Consider the following 20,034-nt stretch of genomic DNA (forward strand, 5'->3'; position numbering starts at 1 on the left):
AAGCTTCCGGGTACCATCTCCAAACTTAGCAGCAAGTTTTCACATGCCAAATGTAGCAGCACCTTGATCTTCCAAGTAGACTTTTACTGTCTCTCAGGGACTGAACCTGTGGTGTTTCCATACATAAACCTCAACAGGTTAATGCAGAACACAAGAGAAAGTCAATTACATAGGAAAGAAGTAAAGCAAGTAGGGAAGAGAAACTCATTTATAATTAGGATGGCTATGAAAGTTGGTCAAATGGACAAAGTTATGATACTTTTGAGAGTGAGGACAATAAAAAAAATCCCAGTGGAATAGCATATGGGATAGAACTGTCCCAAGCAAACTGGGGTGTATAGTCACTCTAATAACCCATCGATGCACTTGAAAGTAAACAAACAAGGCAACAGAAGGTCAACATGATATGGTTCATAGATGGGTGCCCTTAGATGTCACAGTACAAGGACAGGTTTTGTAGCATGCAAGGAAATAGATGAGATTCCTTTCAGTCAGTTCTTCAAAGTACCTTTTTTCTGGTCAGACTTTTGAAAGACATTGAATAACAATGCATTGAAGATTAGGATACCAGGCAAACACATCTCTTGAAAATTGCACGTTAAAAATAGACCTGTGTAGTTTACCAGTCGAAGAAAGGGTCAGAGCAGCATCTTGTATTATTAAAATTAGTAGTGACATATGGGAATATTTACTATCACTTTAATTGGAGAAAAATTCTTATTTCTGTGAATAATAATTTGCTTACAAATGAGAAGGTAATTGAACCTTATTACTGATGGTGCTTTATATAGTTTAATTTTACTTAGAAAATAAAATAAGTTTTTAATTGATGGCACTATCATTTTAAGGTCTAGAGATATGCTCAATGGTAGAACACCTGCCGAGAATGTGCAAGGCCCTTGAATTGAATCCTACATCACAAAATTAACAAATAAATAAAACATTATGATTTTGGTGCCCTTCCAAACATCTGCTTCCCCTTCTTCTATTTCTATTGCATATAAGCGGTGTTTCTAGTGGACATCATGGAGTTAGTTCTGCTTTTTCACCCATGCTCAGGATATGCTTGTCTCCATCTTCCCAGTGCTGGGGTCACAAACATACACAACACAGGCACTAAGTATTCAAAGTCTGGTCCTCATGCTCTCAGAGCTGGAGCTCTTATCCACTGAGTTGTCCTAGACCCTCTTCTGAAGACAGAGGTCTCTTTCCTTCCTGGTCCCTGCTGCCTTTTAGTCCCAAATAAACACACAGAGGCTTATATTAATTATAAACTGTTTGGCCAATGGCTCAGGCTTCTTATTAACTAGCTCTTTCTTAATTAATAACCCATTTCTACTAATCTGTGTATCTCCACAAGCTCTTGGCTTACCTGGTGATGCCTGAAACTTTTGCTTTCTCAGCCGTTACATGAAATCTCCCTGGTGATTTCTCTCTCCTTCCTCTTCCCAGCATTCTCCTAGTTTGGTAGCCCTGCCTATACGTCCTGCCTGGCTATTGACCAGCATTTATTCACCAACATATATACATAGTATACAGAAGGACATCACTCTTCCAGATTATTTTTAACACCTTTACATTCCAATAAGTCCATCTAGCAACTTTTAAAAGTCAGGTATGTCTTTCCAAACTCTGGAAGTCCCCTGTTATTTAAAAAGCAAATATAACTGCATATTTGATATTATGTAATAAAATAGTATAGGAATGTTACCTTTTTGTCACAGTGGTAGGTCTCAAATCCAGGGCTTCATGCATTCTAGGTAAAACTCTCCCACTGAAGTACATCACCAGCCCTATCATAATGCTTTATTTTCTATTCCTGATCTCACATTTGTTATGCTTCATGGTCCTTATGCTTCTCTTTAAATTTTTTGAGCATATTACAAAATCTAAAATATCTGCTAAGCTCCATTATCTCAGGCTTGGAATACAGTTCAGCTGGAAAAGTACTTGTCTGGCATGCACAGATGCATGGATTCAGCTGCGCATACCGGGTTGTGGGGCTGTAAGCCTGCAATGTCAGCACTGGGAACATAGAGGCAGGAGGATCAGAAGGTCGTCCTTGGCTCCACAGTGAGTATGAACCCAGTTTGGACTATGAGATCCTGTTTCAAAAATAAACAGAAGCCATCGCCTCTATAGTTGATGTGTAAATTCTATTGATTGATATCTGTCAGATGTGAGACTCATTTTTTTCTGCTTGTTTGGATAACCTTCAATTTTATATTGAATTCTAGATATGCAATTTTTACTATATATATATATTTCATTCTTTCTCCCTCTCTCCTTTCCTTTCTTTCTTTCTCATATCCTCTTTTGTCACTTCTGGGGGTTAATCAAGGGCCTCATCCATGCTAAACACTTGCTCTACCACAGAGCCACACCCACAGCTCCCTTGTTTCTTAGTGTTGACATTTGTTTGGCAGACATTTAAGGTCTTTTTGGATGAAACTGAATCTTTCAGGTTCTTTTCATAGCTTGGTTAGGGACGATTGTGATGAATCTTAACACTAAATCAGACTCATAGCTCATGTGTGGCCTTTCATGGGTCTCTACTGAATACCGATGGAGACAGACTCCAGCTAGCAGAGATTCTAGTCTCTTCCAGTCTTATGTGGCAATGGGGTATCTCAGCTGACACCTTCGCAGTCACTTTTACTGCTCTGCTTATCCCCCGGTTATTGAAAATTGATTGTTTTCTCATACAATATATACTGACTACAGTTTCTCCTCTCTCTCCTCACCACCTCTCTTCCCAGCTGGATCCACTCCCTGTCTCTCACTAGAAAAGAACAGGCTTCTAAGAAATAACGACACATAACAAAATAAAATATAATACAATAAAACAAAAACTATCACATTGAAGTCGGTTCAAGCAAACCAACAGAAGGTGTGAAGAGAGGACATTGTCCCCATTCCAATTAGGCCTAATGTCCAGACTGTAGTGCACCTTATTGCTATTAGAGATTCACACAGGATCATGGCCATTATTTCTTAACGCAGTTGGAGCAATTTAATTAATTTTTTAAAATATTTAGTAACTGTAAATACTTACATGCTACATTATGTACTTACATTACATGTTATGGAATATTTCATGATACAAATTCTTATAGTGAGATAAACTACGTAATTATTAAATTCATAATTTGCATTTTAATTTTTGAGTTGGATATTCCTATAAATACTTTATTGCTAAAAAGAACTAATAACAAGCAAAGCAAGTATAGGATGGGGCTGTGGGTGGGGGTGGGGATGATAACAATCTTCTTTCCAGTGGATCATCAAATTTAAAGATAAAGTATGCAGAGGAAATGATGAATTGTTAAAAATAACTTGGTTAAATATATTTCAGCATTATAGTACAAGGAAAGAGATTGGTTTATCAAGGTGAATACAATAAAGTCTGCGCCATGGCGATACTACAAAGTGTATGTCAGTGAAACACAGACTTAAGGAGGTAATGAGAACACTGAAGATGACAATGGGTGATGGAGAGCCAAGGGATACTACTACAGTACAAAGGGAAAGACCTTTGTGTAGAAGTGACATATTGACTCCAATAAAGTAGGCAGAAATTAATTTGGAGAAGGGTAGTATGACATAATGGGGCATAGTTGAGCATGGGAAAGCTGGGAAGATGTTAAATAAGGGCACTAAAGCAAGAAATTGTGTGGAGGGTGCTGGTATTAGTGTTTTATTCATACTGTCAATGAGAGACTGGAGTACCTAGGAATGGGGATTATCAGCATGGATGGTACACCATCAAGGAACTGAATGGTGTGCTCTTCATCCTCAGGACTAAAGTAAAGAAATGCAAAAGGTTTGTGTACATTAATCAGTACAAGATCTGCTAGACGAGAAAGATTTACCCTATGGTTATTCTTTCAACCTGAATAGTCTGCATGGCAGTGCATACCTTGCTAAGATATTAGCAGGTTTAGGGTGGTGGACTTGGTGCAGATCAAAGGCTTAGTAGGAGAAAATATTACTGTAAATAACATTATCTAGTTGGAGGTTTGGAAATATAATGTTCTGGTGGAGCAGCCCTAGGCTAGGACACTTTCCTCTAGTGGCCCGCATGTGCCCAAGTGTAGGAAGGAAGACCACTAATAGAAGTCTGGTTGGATTTTGTGCTGATCGAGGTGGAGAACAGAGCTTCAGAGTTTCCCTGAGCAGCAATCAAAAGCAACATTTCCTCATACCAAAAAATAAAAAGGAAAAAAACTCTATTAAAAAAGCTTGTCTGTAATATTCCCATAATGGAAGGGAATGGTTCCTATGAGAGATTCTCATAAGAGAAACGAGGTGCAGTATTATTTGAAAGACTTATTTCTTGGAGTATATTCTAAAAGCTCCCTAAACCATGTCTCACTAAAATGAATTGTAAGAGAAAGGTGTAAAATTCCATTTTGTTCAACAGGGAGAGGAGAAGGCGTACCAATAAGGAAGACAGAGATTGCAGAAGTCAAACACTGCTCAAGATACCTCTTCATTATTATCCTTAAGAGTGTGAGGACAGGATGTGGGGGAGATGTCTCAGTGGGTAACAGTGCCTTCAGTGCAAGCACGGCCTGAGTTCAGATTCTTTGCACTCATATAAAGCACAGTGCATGACTTGGCACATCCAGCACTGGAGGACAGATGCAGACATAGGAGGACCACTAGGACTCCACAGCCAGGCAGTCTAGCTGAAAAATCAGCAAACTCCAGGATCGGTGAAAGGTCCTGTCTACAAAAGACAAGGGGATGAATGACAGAGACGCCCAACATTCTCCCCTGGGCTCACTGGATGTGCATGTGGGCACAGGCACCTAAACACACACACACACACACACACACACGCAGAGAGAGAGAGAGAGAGAGAGAGAGAGAGAGAGAGACAGAGACAGAGACAGAGACAGAGACAGAGAGACAGAGACAGAGAGACAGAGAGACAGGCAGGCAGACAGAGACAGAGGATAGCCTCACAAATCTCACAAATACTTAGAGAACATTGATTCATCCATGTAAATAGACAAGGGACTGAACTTCACGTGTACATCCAGGCAAACTGTAAACTATGCAGGAGACAACATAGGAACTGTAGGCAGGTTGATCACATGAAACAGTGCTCCCAGGATTAGGCAGTGATGCTTCACATAAAGTGCACCTCAAAATTAGGATGCTACCCTGCCCCCTGCAGCTTCTCAGTGACACAGTTCAAAGATTCCACTTTATGCCCCCAGAAGCTCTTTAGATGAACATCATTTTGAGCCATCCTTCTCAGAGCGTCTGTTACCTTTTCTCAGAGAAACTGAAGAGAAAGCGTGACTGCATCCCTGACCTTTCATTGCTTCTAAATAAACAATTTGAAGCACAACTCGGTACTGTCATTTTCATATAGTAAGGATATGACCTTTCCAAACATCAGAGCACTGTGAGGGTATATGAATATTTTCTCTGTATGATCAGAAATACATATGTGCATTCTTGGCCACTACAGACTGTTGGGACTGGACTAGAAAAGAAAGTCACCCTCATGACAACTCTCTGCTCACAGATCTGGGCAACTGCTCTTACAGACACATGCTCTTGGTGGGTCCAGGACATGGTCTGAAAAGGCTCACCAAGTCTGTCTGTCACTATCATAGCTAGTGCTGGACTGACCAGTAATTAAGCTAGATGTGTGCTGAGGATGTCAATAAAGCAGGGCAACAATATTTTTCTTCTTTTTTTTTTAATAAACAGTTCCAAGCTGTGACTAGAGGGAGAATGTATTAGACATGGTTTAGAGTTCTTTGGACCTAGGAATCTATCAGAGGTTATAGAGAGAAGCTATGCTTTTGTGATCAATTATATCTTCAAGATGTATCCCTTATATATGTGGATGGATGTTATAAGCACACTGGGTTGCATTGGGAGGTAAAGGAGGAAGTTAACTGATTGGTGAAGGTCATCACTGTGTAATTTGGATTTCTGTTACTCTAATAATTACCCAGAATAAATAAATTAAGTGGAAGAAATGCTTGCTTTGATGCAAGAATGTTTGTTTCTGTAACTTTGGGACAATGGAAAGGCAAAATACAATGTAAGGAAACATGGGGTGACACAAAGATGTTTATCTCATGATTGCTAGAAAGGAAAGGAGAAAGAAAGGACCCCAGTCCTCCTAGCCGAAGAAGGGCATACCCCCAGTGACCTAATTTCTTCCCATGAAGTCCTAGCTCCTAAGGGTTCAACCACCTCCCAATAGTGGCACCCTGGAGACCATGCTTCCAAACTGTGGGCCTTTCAGATATTACTCTGGATCCAAACTCCATCAGTCACTGAGGAAGAAAATGAAAATAACCTAGCTCATTTGACAAAGATAAAAGGCAGTGTTGGGGAAGTCCTTTGTCAATAAAGTACTGCTGGCCAATAGGAATCTAGATAGGTGGGACTAGGAGTCCAGGAGAACTCTGGGAAGGAGAAACACAGAGAGTCAAGATGTAACACCATGGGGTAGGAAGCCTGGAACTATTCTCCAGTAAGAGAAATAATTAAGATTAACAATTATGGGGTAATTATTTAAGTCAGAGCTAGCCAGTAAGAAAAAAGCAAGGCCAATAGCTTCATAATTAATATAGCCTCCTGTGTGTTTATTTGGGACTGATGCAGCTCTAGACCCAGGCTGGCAGGAAGGCTTCTCTCAAGGAAAAGGCTTCTCTTAACAAGGTAGAAAATAGTTCATAATTTCAGCTTGATCAGTTAAGTCTTACACAACTTAAACTCATACATTAACAAACAACATAATAATGAATACAAAATCTTAGAGAAATGATTTAATGGATAGATAATAATTATTCATAAATTAATCATAATTAGTGTATCAATTGTATTTATATTCTCTACTTGTGAAGTACTTGAAGTTATTGAAAGTACTTAGAAACAGTTTATATTATGAACTGTTTTAAACACCCTGTTTAGAAATACATTGTACAAACTGTAAGTAATGAATTATGTGGCAAAAATTAAATTTTATTTAAGGCCAGTTCTTCCTCAGTAATTTTAGATTATTACAAAATCTGAAATTTGTGGACTCTTATGCTGATTTTCTTTTAATCAATTTTTTAAGTGAGCATCATGGTTTGAGAGTGAAATGTGTTTCCCCTACTGTCTTCTCATTGTGATGAAATATCCTGACACAAGCAACGTGAGAGGAAAGGGTTTATTTTGATTCACAGTTCCTAGAATGCCTACCATGGATGGTGCGCTAGCAGGCAGAGAAAGCATGGTGGCAGGAACAGGAAGCTGGCTAGTCACATCCCATCCACACTCAAAGGAGAGAGTTAGAAGTGGAACCCAGATATGAAGCTTCCAAGCATGGGACAGTGTCCCATTTATTCACATGAGATTCACTTCCTGAAGACAAAACCACCTTCCCATTCTAATCCCAGATGGTCTAGGGAAATTAAATTAAAAAAAAAAACAGCCACCACATAACCAGACCCATAGCCAGCAATCCGATTTAAGTGATTAGAAGATTCTATAAAGACAAGCCAAGAGCTGGATGGGTTGACTACTGAATTCTAGCAAACTTTTAATGGAAATCAAACTTTTAAGAAAAAAATATCAGTTCTTTCTCAAACTGTTCAAACAAATTTAAGAAGATGGAACAGTGACAAACTCATCCTGTGAAGCCAGCAATAGTCAGATAACAAAGCCAATCCAGGGACAACAACAAAAAAGAAAATAATGCATCCATTCCCCCTAGTTATCATTGATGAGAATTTTCTCAACAAAATTCTTGCAACTGAAGTTAAGAACACAGAAGATCATACAGCATGACCATGTAGGTTTAATCCCAAGGATGCAAGTTTGTTTTAGCATGCACAAATCAATAAATGTGATGCATCATATTAACAGGCTGAAGGACAGAAACCATAGAACCATTTCAAAAGATGCAGAAAAGGTATTTGGCATCCCATCGTGGCAAAAATCCTAAAGAAATTAGGATTAGAAAGAACAAACCTCAACACAATAAAAGCTACATAAAACAAACCATTTAATAGGCAACATCATACTAAATGCAGGAAAACTGAGAGCATGCCTTTTAAATTTAGAACAATACTTGAATGCCTACTCTCATCACTCTCAGTTGGCATAATGCCCAAGGTCTTAGTTTGAACAACAATAAGACAAAAATAAATGAATAAAAGGAATACAAATGGGGACAGGAAAATATCCCCATTTGTATATGACATAGTTCTGTACCTGAAAAGTCCTAATACATAACTCCATTATAAAACTCTAAATTCTTATGCTTTCTACAAAATCAATGTATAAAAATCAATTAACTCTTCTACATATCAATACCAAACTTAATAAAAAAGTAGAAAAACACTCCGTTAATAGTAGCTTTAAAAAGAATATCTTGAAAATAAGAACCTTGAAATGCATGTAATGTAGGAAGTGAAAGAACTCTATAATAAAAATTTTAAGACACTGAAAAAATAAATTGATGAAGATACTAGAAAACAAAAGACATATTATACTCAGGGATTAGAAAGATTAATATTGTAGAAATATCTATGTTACTGAAAGCCATGTACAGATTTAATACAACCCCCCTCACATACACACATACTCCAATTACTTCTTCACCAAATTAGAAGAAAAGTCATAAAATTTCTATGCAGACACACAAGACTCCAAATATCCAAAACAAAGCTAAGCAAAAGGAACAATACTAGAGTTATCATAACTTCTGACTATACTCCAGAGTTATAGTGACAAAGACAGCATACTCTTGAAACAAACACAGATGAGTAGAACAATGGAATAGAATGGAGGAAATAAACCAACACAGCTATACTCATCTATTTTCTGACCAAGGTGTCAAGAATGCACATTAGAAAGAAGTCAGCCTGTTTGATAAAGTAGTGCTGGGGAAATTGGATATCCACACAGATGCACGTTTCTCAATGTGCACGAAAATCAATTCAAAGTGATTCAAAGACATTAATATAAGAACAGCGATGTTGAATCTGCTAGAGAAAAAAAAATGGGTAAACATCTTTAAGATACAGTCACAGGCAAAAACTTCCTTTCAAGGGCAGAAACAACGCCAAATATCAACAAGTGGTATGACATGAAATCAAGTGTTTAGCACAAGAAGTAAACAAGAAAACCAACAGAGTGAAGAGTTTCATATCTTATTGTTATGACAACACAGCACGACAGAGGCTTCTTAGTGGAGAAAGGGTTTATTTCAGTTCACTGTTCCATGTTACTGTCCCCCACACTGGGACGTCACTGTGGCCACAGCCTGCAGGAGCTTATCACATCACATCTGTGATCAGACAGGGAGAACAAAGAGTGCATTCCTACTTGTGCTTAGTTCACTTTTTCCTTTATCCTTCAGTACAAATCCCTACCCCATGGGATGGCGCCACAGTCGTCTGTGTCTACCGTTCCAGGGAAGTAAATGCCCTCTTCTTGTTTCCATGGGCTCCTGCATATGTACAAATACTCTTATACAGAAACACACACATATACACACAAATAAAAGTAAATTATTATTAAAAAGCTAGAAAGGGGATGATCAGGAGAAGAAAACTTCTTATGGGTGGGAGTGGAGATAAAGTACATGGAATCAGAAGAGGGGCATTGTGAGGAAGGAGAGGGTTAGCAGAAAGCAGGGGGTAAGGGAAAAGGGAGCAGGGAGCAGGGAGGCGTACCAAAGAGAAGGAAGCATATGTGAAAACACTATGATAAAACTCATTGCTTTGTATACTAATTGATAATTACAATCTTTAGACTGGGCATCACTATGAAGCCCTTACTATCTTGGAACTTGAAATGTAAATCATGTTCACAGAGCTCCATCCAAGTGCTGGTGTTAAAGGGTTGAAGTATACCACACCTGATTTTAAAAAAATGTCTCTCTTACGCCTTTAATTCCAGCACTCAGGAGGCAGAGGCAGGCTGATCAGTGTGAGTTTGAGGCCAGTCTGGTGTGTGTTCCAGGACAGGCTCCAAAGCTACATAAAGAATAGAGAAACCCTGTCTCAAAAAAAAGTCTCTCTTTGATCCCTAACACCTGTTTTATCGAAGTCACACCACTACAACCAATACCTAGACCTGAAAGGCAAAAGGACTGGGGAAGGTGAGGAATAACAACAATGAACAAATACCCCCCTCAGAGCGAATAGGATACAATAATTGCATTAGAAAAAAGTCAGAAGGCATGGCACATTGATGATATACCCAAATATAAAACTGTAGAACTTTGCGTTGGGTACTAACACATGGTAATGATGGCAAAGCCAGTGATATATTTTGAGAGATGCTATGTAACTTATTTTACAATTCATAGTATGTAATTCCAGTTAGTGCAGAGAAAGGACCATAGTTTTAGCATTTGTATATAAATAATGCAAGACTTTATGAATTTAGAAAATTAAATACAAATTTAAGGTAGAGGTGAAAATCAAATAAAATGTTATTAATTGAGACTCTTAGGTTGTACCTAACAGAATTAATTAACTTAGAGAGAGGGAGAGGGAGAGAGAGAGAGAGAGAGAGAGAGAGAGAGAGAGAGAGAGAGAGAGAGAGAGAGAGAGAGAGAGAGAGAGAGAGAGAGAGAGAGAGAAGAAAGGGGAAGGGAGAGAGAAGAACGATGAATGTAGAGAATGAGAAAGGGAGACAGGGGAGGAAGAAGAAAGCAAAAATCTCAAGGTTCCCGTATCAATGAGCCTTGGCAAATCCCGTAGTAAAGGTGCGGCAAACCAGGCATTAAGTGTCCTCCATCCCTCAAGTCCTTTCAACCAAGTTCTCATTCCTCTGCACTGGCATCATTCTTTTGCCTGTCACTGTAAGTTAGCAAACAGCTGTCCACTACTCCTGTGTTAGAATTTTTACCCTCAGAGCACTGGAGTCTTCCTCTCTGTGAATTTGTAGGATGGAGACTCTAATTGACAAGCGTTAATAAATTGCCTTTCATGACTGAATCAACAACGGCCAAGAGAACTCTGCTCCCAGTGCAGGTGGCACAGCTGAAGGCCCCTTTGTGTGAAGAGAGATTAGGAACTAGGAAAGAGACATGGCATAGAGAGGGGTTTTCTTTATGGAGAGTCCTCAAGTGTTCAGATCAAAATGTTTCATAACACATTCTAGAGTAGAAATGGCAAGGTCCAAGGCATTTCCCAGTGCAGGGTACCTTCTGCCTCAAGGACAGACACGCTCAGCCCCTCCTCCAACACTGTGCTAACAGGGAGCTGGGAGGCAGTTCATTCCAGTGTAAGGCAGCTTCATTGTTAGAAGTTAGTTGTTATGCTGAGCTGGAATTTGCCTTTCTATAACTTTAATCCACTCTGCTCTGTTGAACAAAAACTACAATATGCCTAATTCCCCTTTTTATATGACAGCCCTTTGTTTGTTTGAAAATAAGTGATGTATTCTCTGGTTTTCCCCAGGGTAAACATCACCAACTCCTTCAAACTTTCTCTGGATGTCATGAATGGCTCATTCTTCATTATTTTAGTGGGTAGTTTGGCTTTCAATTGTCTAAAAACATATTCTGACTGCAAACGCATAAAGTAGTAAAAGAATTACCTTTGCTCCCATCCAATTCTGTGTTCAGAAAATGTGTCAACCAGCAGCGCCATTATCCCTAAAGGCTTAGGGAACAGGTATCGTTCACCAGGTGTCTTATATTCCAAGGGATGGAGGCAGAAACCAAGCAATGAATGTTTAAAAAAATGTATATATAGTACATATGTACATATATAGTGCTCTATACTGTTAACATGTGCTTTGAGAAATTCATACCATGAGAGGCAGTATATTTGTCGGACGGTTATTGGTAAGCCAATCAGATATTAGTGGGTTAAAAGATTCCTCATCATTGGCGGGTGGTAAAACCAGAAATTGAAACTGCAGGACTTTGATTACTGGTTAAAGAACAGATTCTGAATAATATCTCCAGCCTTTCTTAGAAACATGGGAAGTTCTAAACCACCCCAAAGAATGCAAAATTGCTACCTAGCTGGATGCTTTCTGGTAATGAACAACAACAACAAAAACCTATACCATTTGTCCCTTCTCTTAAGTGTTAATCCAAGCCAGGCGTTGGTGGCACATGCCTTTAATCCTAGCACTCGGGAGGCAGAGGCAGGCCGATCTCTGTGAGTTTCAGACCAGCCTGGTCTACAGAGCAAGTTCCAGGACAGTCTCCAAAACAATACAGAGAAATGCTGTCTCAGGAAAAAAAAAAAAAAAGAGTTAATCCAAAAGGTCCTGTCAATCACCTGGACAGGAAACCTCTATGTTCTAGAGATGATAGGAAAACATTTAAAACCTAGCCTAAAAATGTAGGTTGATGCAATGGTCTTCCGGGCCATTGCCCACTCTCGTGCCCCACTTCACTAAGAAGAAACTCTATCTTTTCTTCTATGCTCTGTGTGTCTCGGATGAATTCTTTTGATAGAGACATAAAGAGGACGAGGAAGTTGAACAAAGGCTAGAATGGAACCCTGGTAACATCATCTGGGTGTCCCTCTGGGATGGGGCAGGGTTGAATAAGGACTGAGAAATGAAGGCATTATCTGTCAGGGAGGCAAGAAATATTGAGGGAGAACAGAACAGCTTACACTAAAACCCTAAAAGGAGACAGGATCTTGCATGCCAACCACACCAGGGACCGTGGAGGAGGCTGACGTTCTGGTTAGGAATGAACAAACAAGACAGCTGTAAAGAATGGGGTCAGAGAGAGGACAAGAGAGCAGCGCATACTGGTTTATAAACCTCTGTCAGGATTGTAGCTTCCTCTCCGATGAGGGCAGGTTTCATTTCAGGAACCTAAGCAGAGAACTGTGATGCCCGCATGTTCTAAAACGATCTAAGTTCTTAGGAAGAACAGGTTGCTAAGGTACAGGACCGTTTCCTTTCTTTTGGTAGACTTTACATTTAGGTAAGTTTCTTTTGTGCTCTGCATGGTCACTGGCGTCCATCAGAGCTATATGCTCCCAATGAATGCATTTGTACCATCATCAAACATAAATTTCAGGGTTATTGATTTACCTCTGAAGCAATCTCTGTTTGAGCTTAGATTGACTTTGGGTCTTACCAGAAACTGTCATGATAGCTGGGAAACATTACCTTGATTAGCTTATCCCAGAGCTGTAAAAGAAGGTCAAATGAATGGAAATTGCATGGCTAATCCACAAGGGAAGGACAGAAAGAACATAAAACTGCCAATCACAATACTTTTCACAGTCACTTTGTCAAAATTAGTATTTGCTTTCTTAACGTTTATTCTAACTCAGCACAATCTGGGACTATGCTGTCCTTAGTTGAGAACATTAACTTCATTAACAAGATCTAAGATTTTAATTGCTTTAGGTCAGTGTCCCATGGTTTCTTTATGGGTATTGTTATAAAGGCATGAATATCCTTATATGTAAAGCACTCAACACAGCAGCTATTTTATTTGTTAATTAAGTGTGTGTGTGTGTGTGTGTGTGTGTGTGTGTGCGCACGCGCGCGCGCTTATACATGTGTGAATATGCATAGTATAGCACAGGTGTGGTTTCAGAGGACAACTTGAAGGAGTCAGTTGTCTCCCTCCATCCCTTAGGTGCTGGGCATGAAAAGTTTGTTGTCTTAACCCTTTCCAATTCACCGTTTTTACTTTGTCCTTGCTGTTGAAGATGTGATCTCTCACCTTCCAGCTTCAACTGACTGCTGACATGCCTCCTACACCATTATGGATGCCTCTGTGGAACTAGGCAAAGGAAATTCTTCCTATAAGTAGCTTTTGATGATGATTTTTTTTTTTTTTTGGTTTTTACGAGACAGGGTTTCTCTGTATTGTTTCGGAGGCTATCGGTCCAGCCCGGCCTCGAACTCACAGAGATCTGCCTGCCTCTGCCTCCCGAGTGCTGGGATTAAAGGCGTGCACCACCACCGCCCGGCCTGATGATGATATTTTTAATCACAGCAACAGAGAAGTAATATATTCAGCTTGGTAACAAGCATTTTTTTCTACTTTGCTGTCTTGCTGCCCTAATATTTTATGTTGTTCTGGTTTTACATGTATTTATTTATTTGCGGGGGATGTCACAGAACACACAAAGAAGTCAGAGGACAACTTGTAGGACTCTATGCTCTTCTTCCATGATGTATGTCTGGGAAATTGAACACAGGTAACTGAGGTTTTGTTTTTAATCTAAATAAAATATTTTGTACTTATGTTTTGCTGTAGTCCTTTCCAGGTTTTGTGTTCTGGTTCTACTTTTGTAGTATAAGTCATCTGTCACTTGAAAATCTGATTAACATTATTTATGGAAATATTTAATAAGAACATTCCCTTTCTTTTCTTAAAGAAATTATATTCCTATTCCTATAGTTAAAAATAGGCATGGGGGTGAAAAAAACACAGACTGGAATAGCGGTGCTCCAAGTGAGACATCTATTATGAAACAATTAAGAGCAACCACATTGGGAGTATTTTCAACTCTCATTTCTCATTTCATCCTTTCTATCATTAAGGAGTCAAACTACTTCGAAAGCTAGAAATAGTAAGAGATTTTTAAGAGGCCGACTTCTTCCATTTGCAATGTTCCTTTTCTTTGTAATATTTGTTACTTAGTCTATGAAAATTTCATACAGGTATTCAATATATTTTGATCATACCCACCCAACATTACCTCTGTCCAATTCCCACTAAGGTGCCACCTTGTGTCACTTCCAATTTCATGTCTTCCCCTTTTTGTTTTTGTTATTACCAACTTTCTGAATTCAGTTAGTGCTGCCCATATGAGCATGAATGTGGGGGCATCCGCTAAAGCATTAGCAACCTCCTGTGGCTATGTCCCTAAAGAAAAGTGAATCTTATCAGCAGACGTCAACTTTGGATAGTTCCTCATTTCAAGGGTGGGGTCTTGGGGGTGTTCTCCTAAGCCATGCTGAAGTTTTGAGTGCCTTGACCTAATATAGGTCTTATGCAGGTAATAATAACTGCTGCGAGTTGGTATGTATAACAACCTTGGTCATCTCCAGAAATCTGGATTTCACAGTTCTCCTCCTCATTTGTCAGTCCTACATTCTTTCTATCTTGTCTTTTGTGATGCTTCCTGAGCCTTGGATTATTGGAACTTGATATAGATGATTTAGCCATAGTTAATCACCCTCAGTTACATATCTTGGCACTTTGATGAGTCTCTACATTAACTGTTTACCAACTGCAAAAGGAAGCTTCTCCGAGGAAAGGTGAGAGCAACACAAATCTATGGGTATAAACTTAAATATTTAAAAGCAGTTTGAGAGCATGACCAGTTAGCAAGACAATAGTAAGTTTCCCCTTAGGGCCTATGATCTTTCCAGTCATGTTTACAGTTCTGGGTGTTGTGTTATTTTGTTTATGATCAAACAAATAAAGCTTTCTTGAAGATCAGAATGCAAAGCTAGCCACACTAGTTAGCCATAGAGGCCAGGCAGTGTTGGAACACACTTTTAATCCCAGAACTTGGGAGACAGAGGCAGACAGATCTCTGCTAACTCAAGGCCACCCTGAGCTACATGAAATCTAACCAGTCTATAAGAGAAACAAAGCTCACACAAAGGTGATCTCAGCACTTGGGATCCCACACCTTTAATCCCAGACTAGAGAGGAATATAAGGTGAGAGGAGACAAAAGTTCAGAGCATTCTGAGGTTTGGTGGAGACAGATGCAATTTGGAGATGCAGTCTGAGGACAGGATCACCGTTTCAGTCTGAACATTGGTAGAGGTGAGAACTCTCTAGTGGCTGGCCGCTTTGCTTCTCTGACCTTAAGCTTTATCCTCAATATCTATCTTTGAGTTTTTACTGTTAAGACCAAGTAGAATTTGTGCTACACCTGGGCATGACCTCTTGTAGAACAGACCTTATATCCAGTCAGAATGTGGTTGGCTACCACCACAACATTCATATTACAGTAAGCCCATCTTGTCATGCAGGTCAACACTGTTGCCTGTAGAGTCCAGTGCTGGGTGAAACCATAGATGTCTTTTTCTAGAAGCCAGAATCACACAAAATAACAGAGGTTATGGCCATTGCTCTTGATTGTTCACCATAACTAGGTGATAAAACCCTGGTGCTGAAGACACTTTGCTTTGGATGCAGGACATAAAGAAAGCAAGCTCAACTGACAAGGAAATGCTTCCTGCTGGCTAACTTACATAGTGATGAAAACTGGTTCCTTTCTTTGAAAAATTAAAAACGAATGTGTAAAGCCTTACTCTTTCTTGGTATGAGCTAAAATTTGTATATTCAAAAATTTCTGTCCTTAGCTTCCATTTATGTGGGTGTTTGCACAATGCCACATATATTATGACATGGATTTCAGATTTCATTTTATTGTTATAGCATTCCAAAATGAGATGATGTTGTTTCCTTTGCATTTCACTCCCCTGCCTCTCTTTCACTTTTCTATGTGTTTTTTGTTTTCTGTCTCACCCCTAGTTGGAGTCTTTATGCGTTACCATTCTGAAAAATGTTGATCCAATCAAAGTTATTGTGTGCTCTTCCAGGAATAATCTTTATCCTGTGCACAATATAGGAAGGACAGTCATCTCTGTTGAACTTTCTTTTAGTAAACACGCAGACAAGCAGTCACTGAATACCAACAAGGTAGCACTGCACTAAAACCATACTTCACTCCCTGTAACCTAATCCCTTTTCTTTTTCAGCACAAAACTTAGTTTCTATCAAAGTAAAACATTCACATAGCTTTGGAAGCAAACATCTCTGGAAGATCTGGCAGAAAATAAACTGAACCCAAACTGTGCCCTTCTTCTTTCCTAAGTTCCATGACCCAGACAGAAGTGACCACTTTCAAATTTGTCACATTTCCATGACCTAGTGAACTCCTAGAATCCTCACCTCTGAGTTACACCTCTGCCATTTTCTCAGCCACGCATTGTATGCAGACTATCTGTTGACCTCCTACTTTGGAAGAGGCAAATTTTTAACCCTAACACATTGGAGTACACAGGTGAACACACACACACACACACACACACACACACTTCTCTACTCTTCTCTGCAAAATTGTTTCACAATCTTAATGTTTAGTATACTATGATGACATTTCATTACATTTTTAGTTATTCTGGAATTAATGTTTTTAAAAAATCTGTATGGGAAAGATGGCTCAGCCAGTAGAGGCACTTGCCACTGAACCTGATGACCTGAGTTGATCCGCAGAACCTACATGGTAAAAGTAGAGAAATTACTCCCACAAGTTACCCTCTGACTTTCGCACACATGCTGCATCACATATTTCCATACTTAGACACACTAAACACAGGATAAATGCATACATACATATTAAGCCTTTTAAAATTCCATGTAATTTTTGCTTCTTTTCCTATGCCAAGAACTATAAATCTCTGTTTAATGGATCTATATGGTTAATGACTGTGTGTTCCATGTTTTTCCTGGAGATTCTTTTGGGCAGCATTTCCTCTCTGGTTCCACAAGAAGTTAAAGACTGGTTTATAGCTAGGGTGTGGGGCTTCTGATGTTCTCTTGAATCACACATGGGATGTCAGGTTTTCCAGAAGTTTCATTTCCTTCTTTCCTAAGTATTAAAAGGCACATCACAGCAAAAGACTTAATTGTGTGCAGAAGAGCTTTGCTGTTACTAGTTTTGTTTTGTTTTACCTTTAAGGCATCTAGAAGGATTTTTTTAAAAAGAGATTTTAATTTATGTGTATGTATGTGGGTATGTGCAGATGAGTGCAGGTGTCCGCTGAGGCCAGAGGGGTCAGCTTCCCAGAAGCTAGAGTTCTGAATCATTGGACAAGGTGCTGGGACCCAAACTCAGGTGCTCCGAAGGAGGGGTACAGGCTGGCCTTTTAACTGCTGTGCCATCTCTTCAGCCCTCAAGCAATTTCATTGTGTCTCCGTGTGTCAATGATAGTATGGAAGAGACTCTTTTTCCTCAGGACTCAGTATAATATTCCTAGGACCTTGTTAAGTGACACTGGGAATATTTGTTCTCATTTTTGGGAAAACTTTTAATATCCTGTTGCTCGTTTTTTTGTTAGATTGTTGGCTTTTTATGGTTGCTTTTAGACTGCATGTTTATTTGCTGTGTGTGGTATGTATGTATATATGTATGTATGTATGTATGTGACATGGCCCCCTGACAACTTGTAGGAGTTGGTTCTCTCTTTCCTCAGTATAGGCCTGCCAGATCATGTGGTCCATCAGACTTGATGACAAACACCTTTATCTGCTGTGCTATCTCTTGTTGACTTTTGACAATTATTTAATTACAACAGCAACTGCTAACCTTCGTTAAGGTCTCAAGTCACATGTTGGGCAATTTGGTAGCATCTTTCACAATTTAGAAAAAAATACTTTAGTTTTATTTTTTATTTATGGCAGTTACCTAAGAGATGTATTCAGGTATGAAAAGTGACCCAAAAACAATGGAATTAACTGCAGAATTATTCACAAATATCAATATATAGACCACCTAAGGCCTCATTGACATGACTTGTTAAATAAAGTGTAATTTACTTGGTGGAACACATAGCCATGTAGAAAGAACAAGAAATTCTTAAACTCCATCATGTATTTTTCTTAGATTTCAAAGACACAGTTTTTATTTACAAAATAATGCCAGTTACATAAGGATTATCACCTCTGAGTAAAAGAATAAATACTTTTGTCCCAGTTTTCTTTCCAGTTGCTGTGATAAAACACCTGAGAGAAACAACTTGAAGGGAGGAAGGGCCTCTGCCTCTTACACCCCCAGATGACACTCTTAGCCACTGCTCTATTGCTGTGAAGAGTCATCATGACCAACTCTTAAGAGGAAGCATCTTACTGTTGGCTTGTTTACAGTTTACAGTTTACAGTCCATGACCATCATGACGTGGGGCATGGAGGCAGGCCTAGCACTGGTGGGCAGGAGCAGTAGCTGAGAGCTTACATCTGATCCACAAACAGAGGGCAGAGACTAAGGAACACTGGGTCTCAAATCTCACCTCCTCCACAAGTCCACACCTTCTAATCCTTCCCAATAGTTCTACCAGTTGGGGAGCATGTTTTCAAATATATGGTCCAGGGTGGCCATTCTCATCAAAACACTGCACAGTTCATCATTGGGGGGAGGGGAGTCAAGGCAACAGGAATTTGAATCAGCTAGTTACATCCACAGTAAGAGCAGAGAAGGAATGAAAGCACATATGTTCGCTACTCAACTCACTCTCTCTACTTTGATACAGTCTAGGACCCAAACCCACATAATGTTTCCACCCATAGCGGGCTGCATCTTCCCACTCAATTAATGTGACTGAGTCAGTCTCCCACAGTTATACCCACAAGCCAACCTGATGTACACTCCCTCTGCCACACCCTGAGGCTCTTCTCAGGTGACTCTAGACAGTGTCTAGTTGACTGTTAAATCAACCATCACAATGTCAATACAGGTATTAAAACATATCTGAAAATGTATGTGACAAAGTGCCAAGACAGATGGCCAAGATATGGAGATGGAACCGGTTTGGGGGAGCAGGGTCCTAAAACACATGCTCTTTTTTTCTTGGGATAGATTTATTGGCACACAGTTCACATGCTCCGAAAGTCATGAGCATCAAGCCTCAATAAGTTTGAGTGTCTTTGGAAAATTGCACAACCCTTATCACATTGTAGTCTGGCATCTATTTACATCTGTTTTACATTCCATTCCCAGAGTTAAGTAACCTAGTGTCTGCCTTCTGTTTCTAATTGTTTTCCTTTTCCAGGGAGTTTGCACACATTTTTATAGCTTTTGAATTTCCTTTTCTCTACTTTGAATTTATATTACCTACTTAAAAATAAAATATTATCTAATTGGCATTATTATTATTTCTCTTGTGTGAAGTTAAATGGAACTTTTCTGTCCTCTAAGCAGACCACAGTGGGGCTAAGTATAAAATCCTCATGTTGTGAGCATGGTCCCATTTCCTACTTTTATTGCACTAATATTAGACCTCATTTTGGCTTAGCCTGTGCTGAAATTTAGATTTTATCATT

This window comes from Mesocricetus auratus, unplaced genomic scaffold (genome assembly GCF_017639785.1).
Source record: "Mesocricetus auratus isolate SY011 unplaced genomic scaffold, BCM_Maur_2.0 Super-Scaffold_100009, whole genome shotgun sequence".
NCBI lineage: Eukaryota > Metazoa > Chordata > Mammalia > Rodentia > Cricetidae > Mesocricetus > Mesocricetus auratus.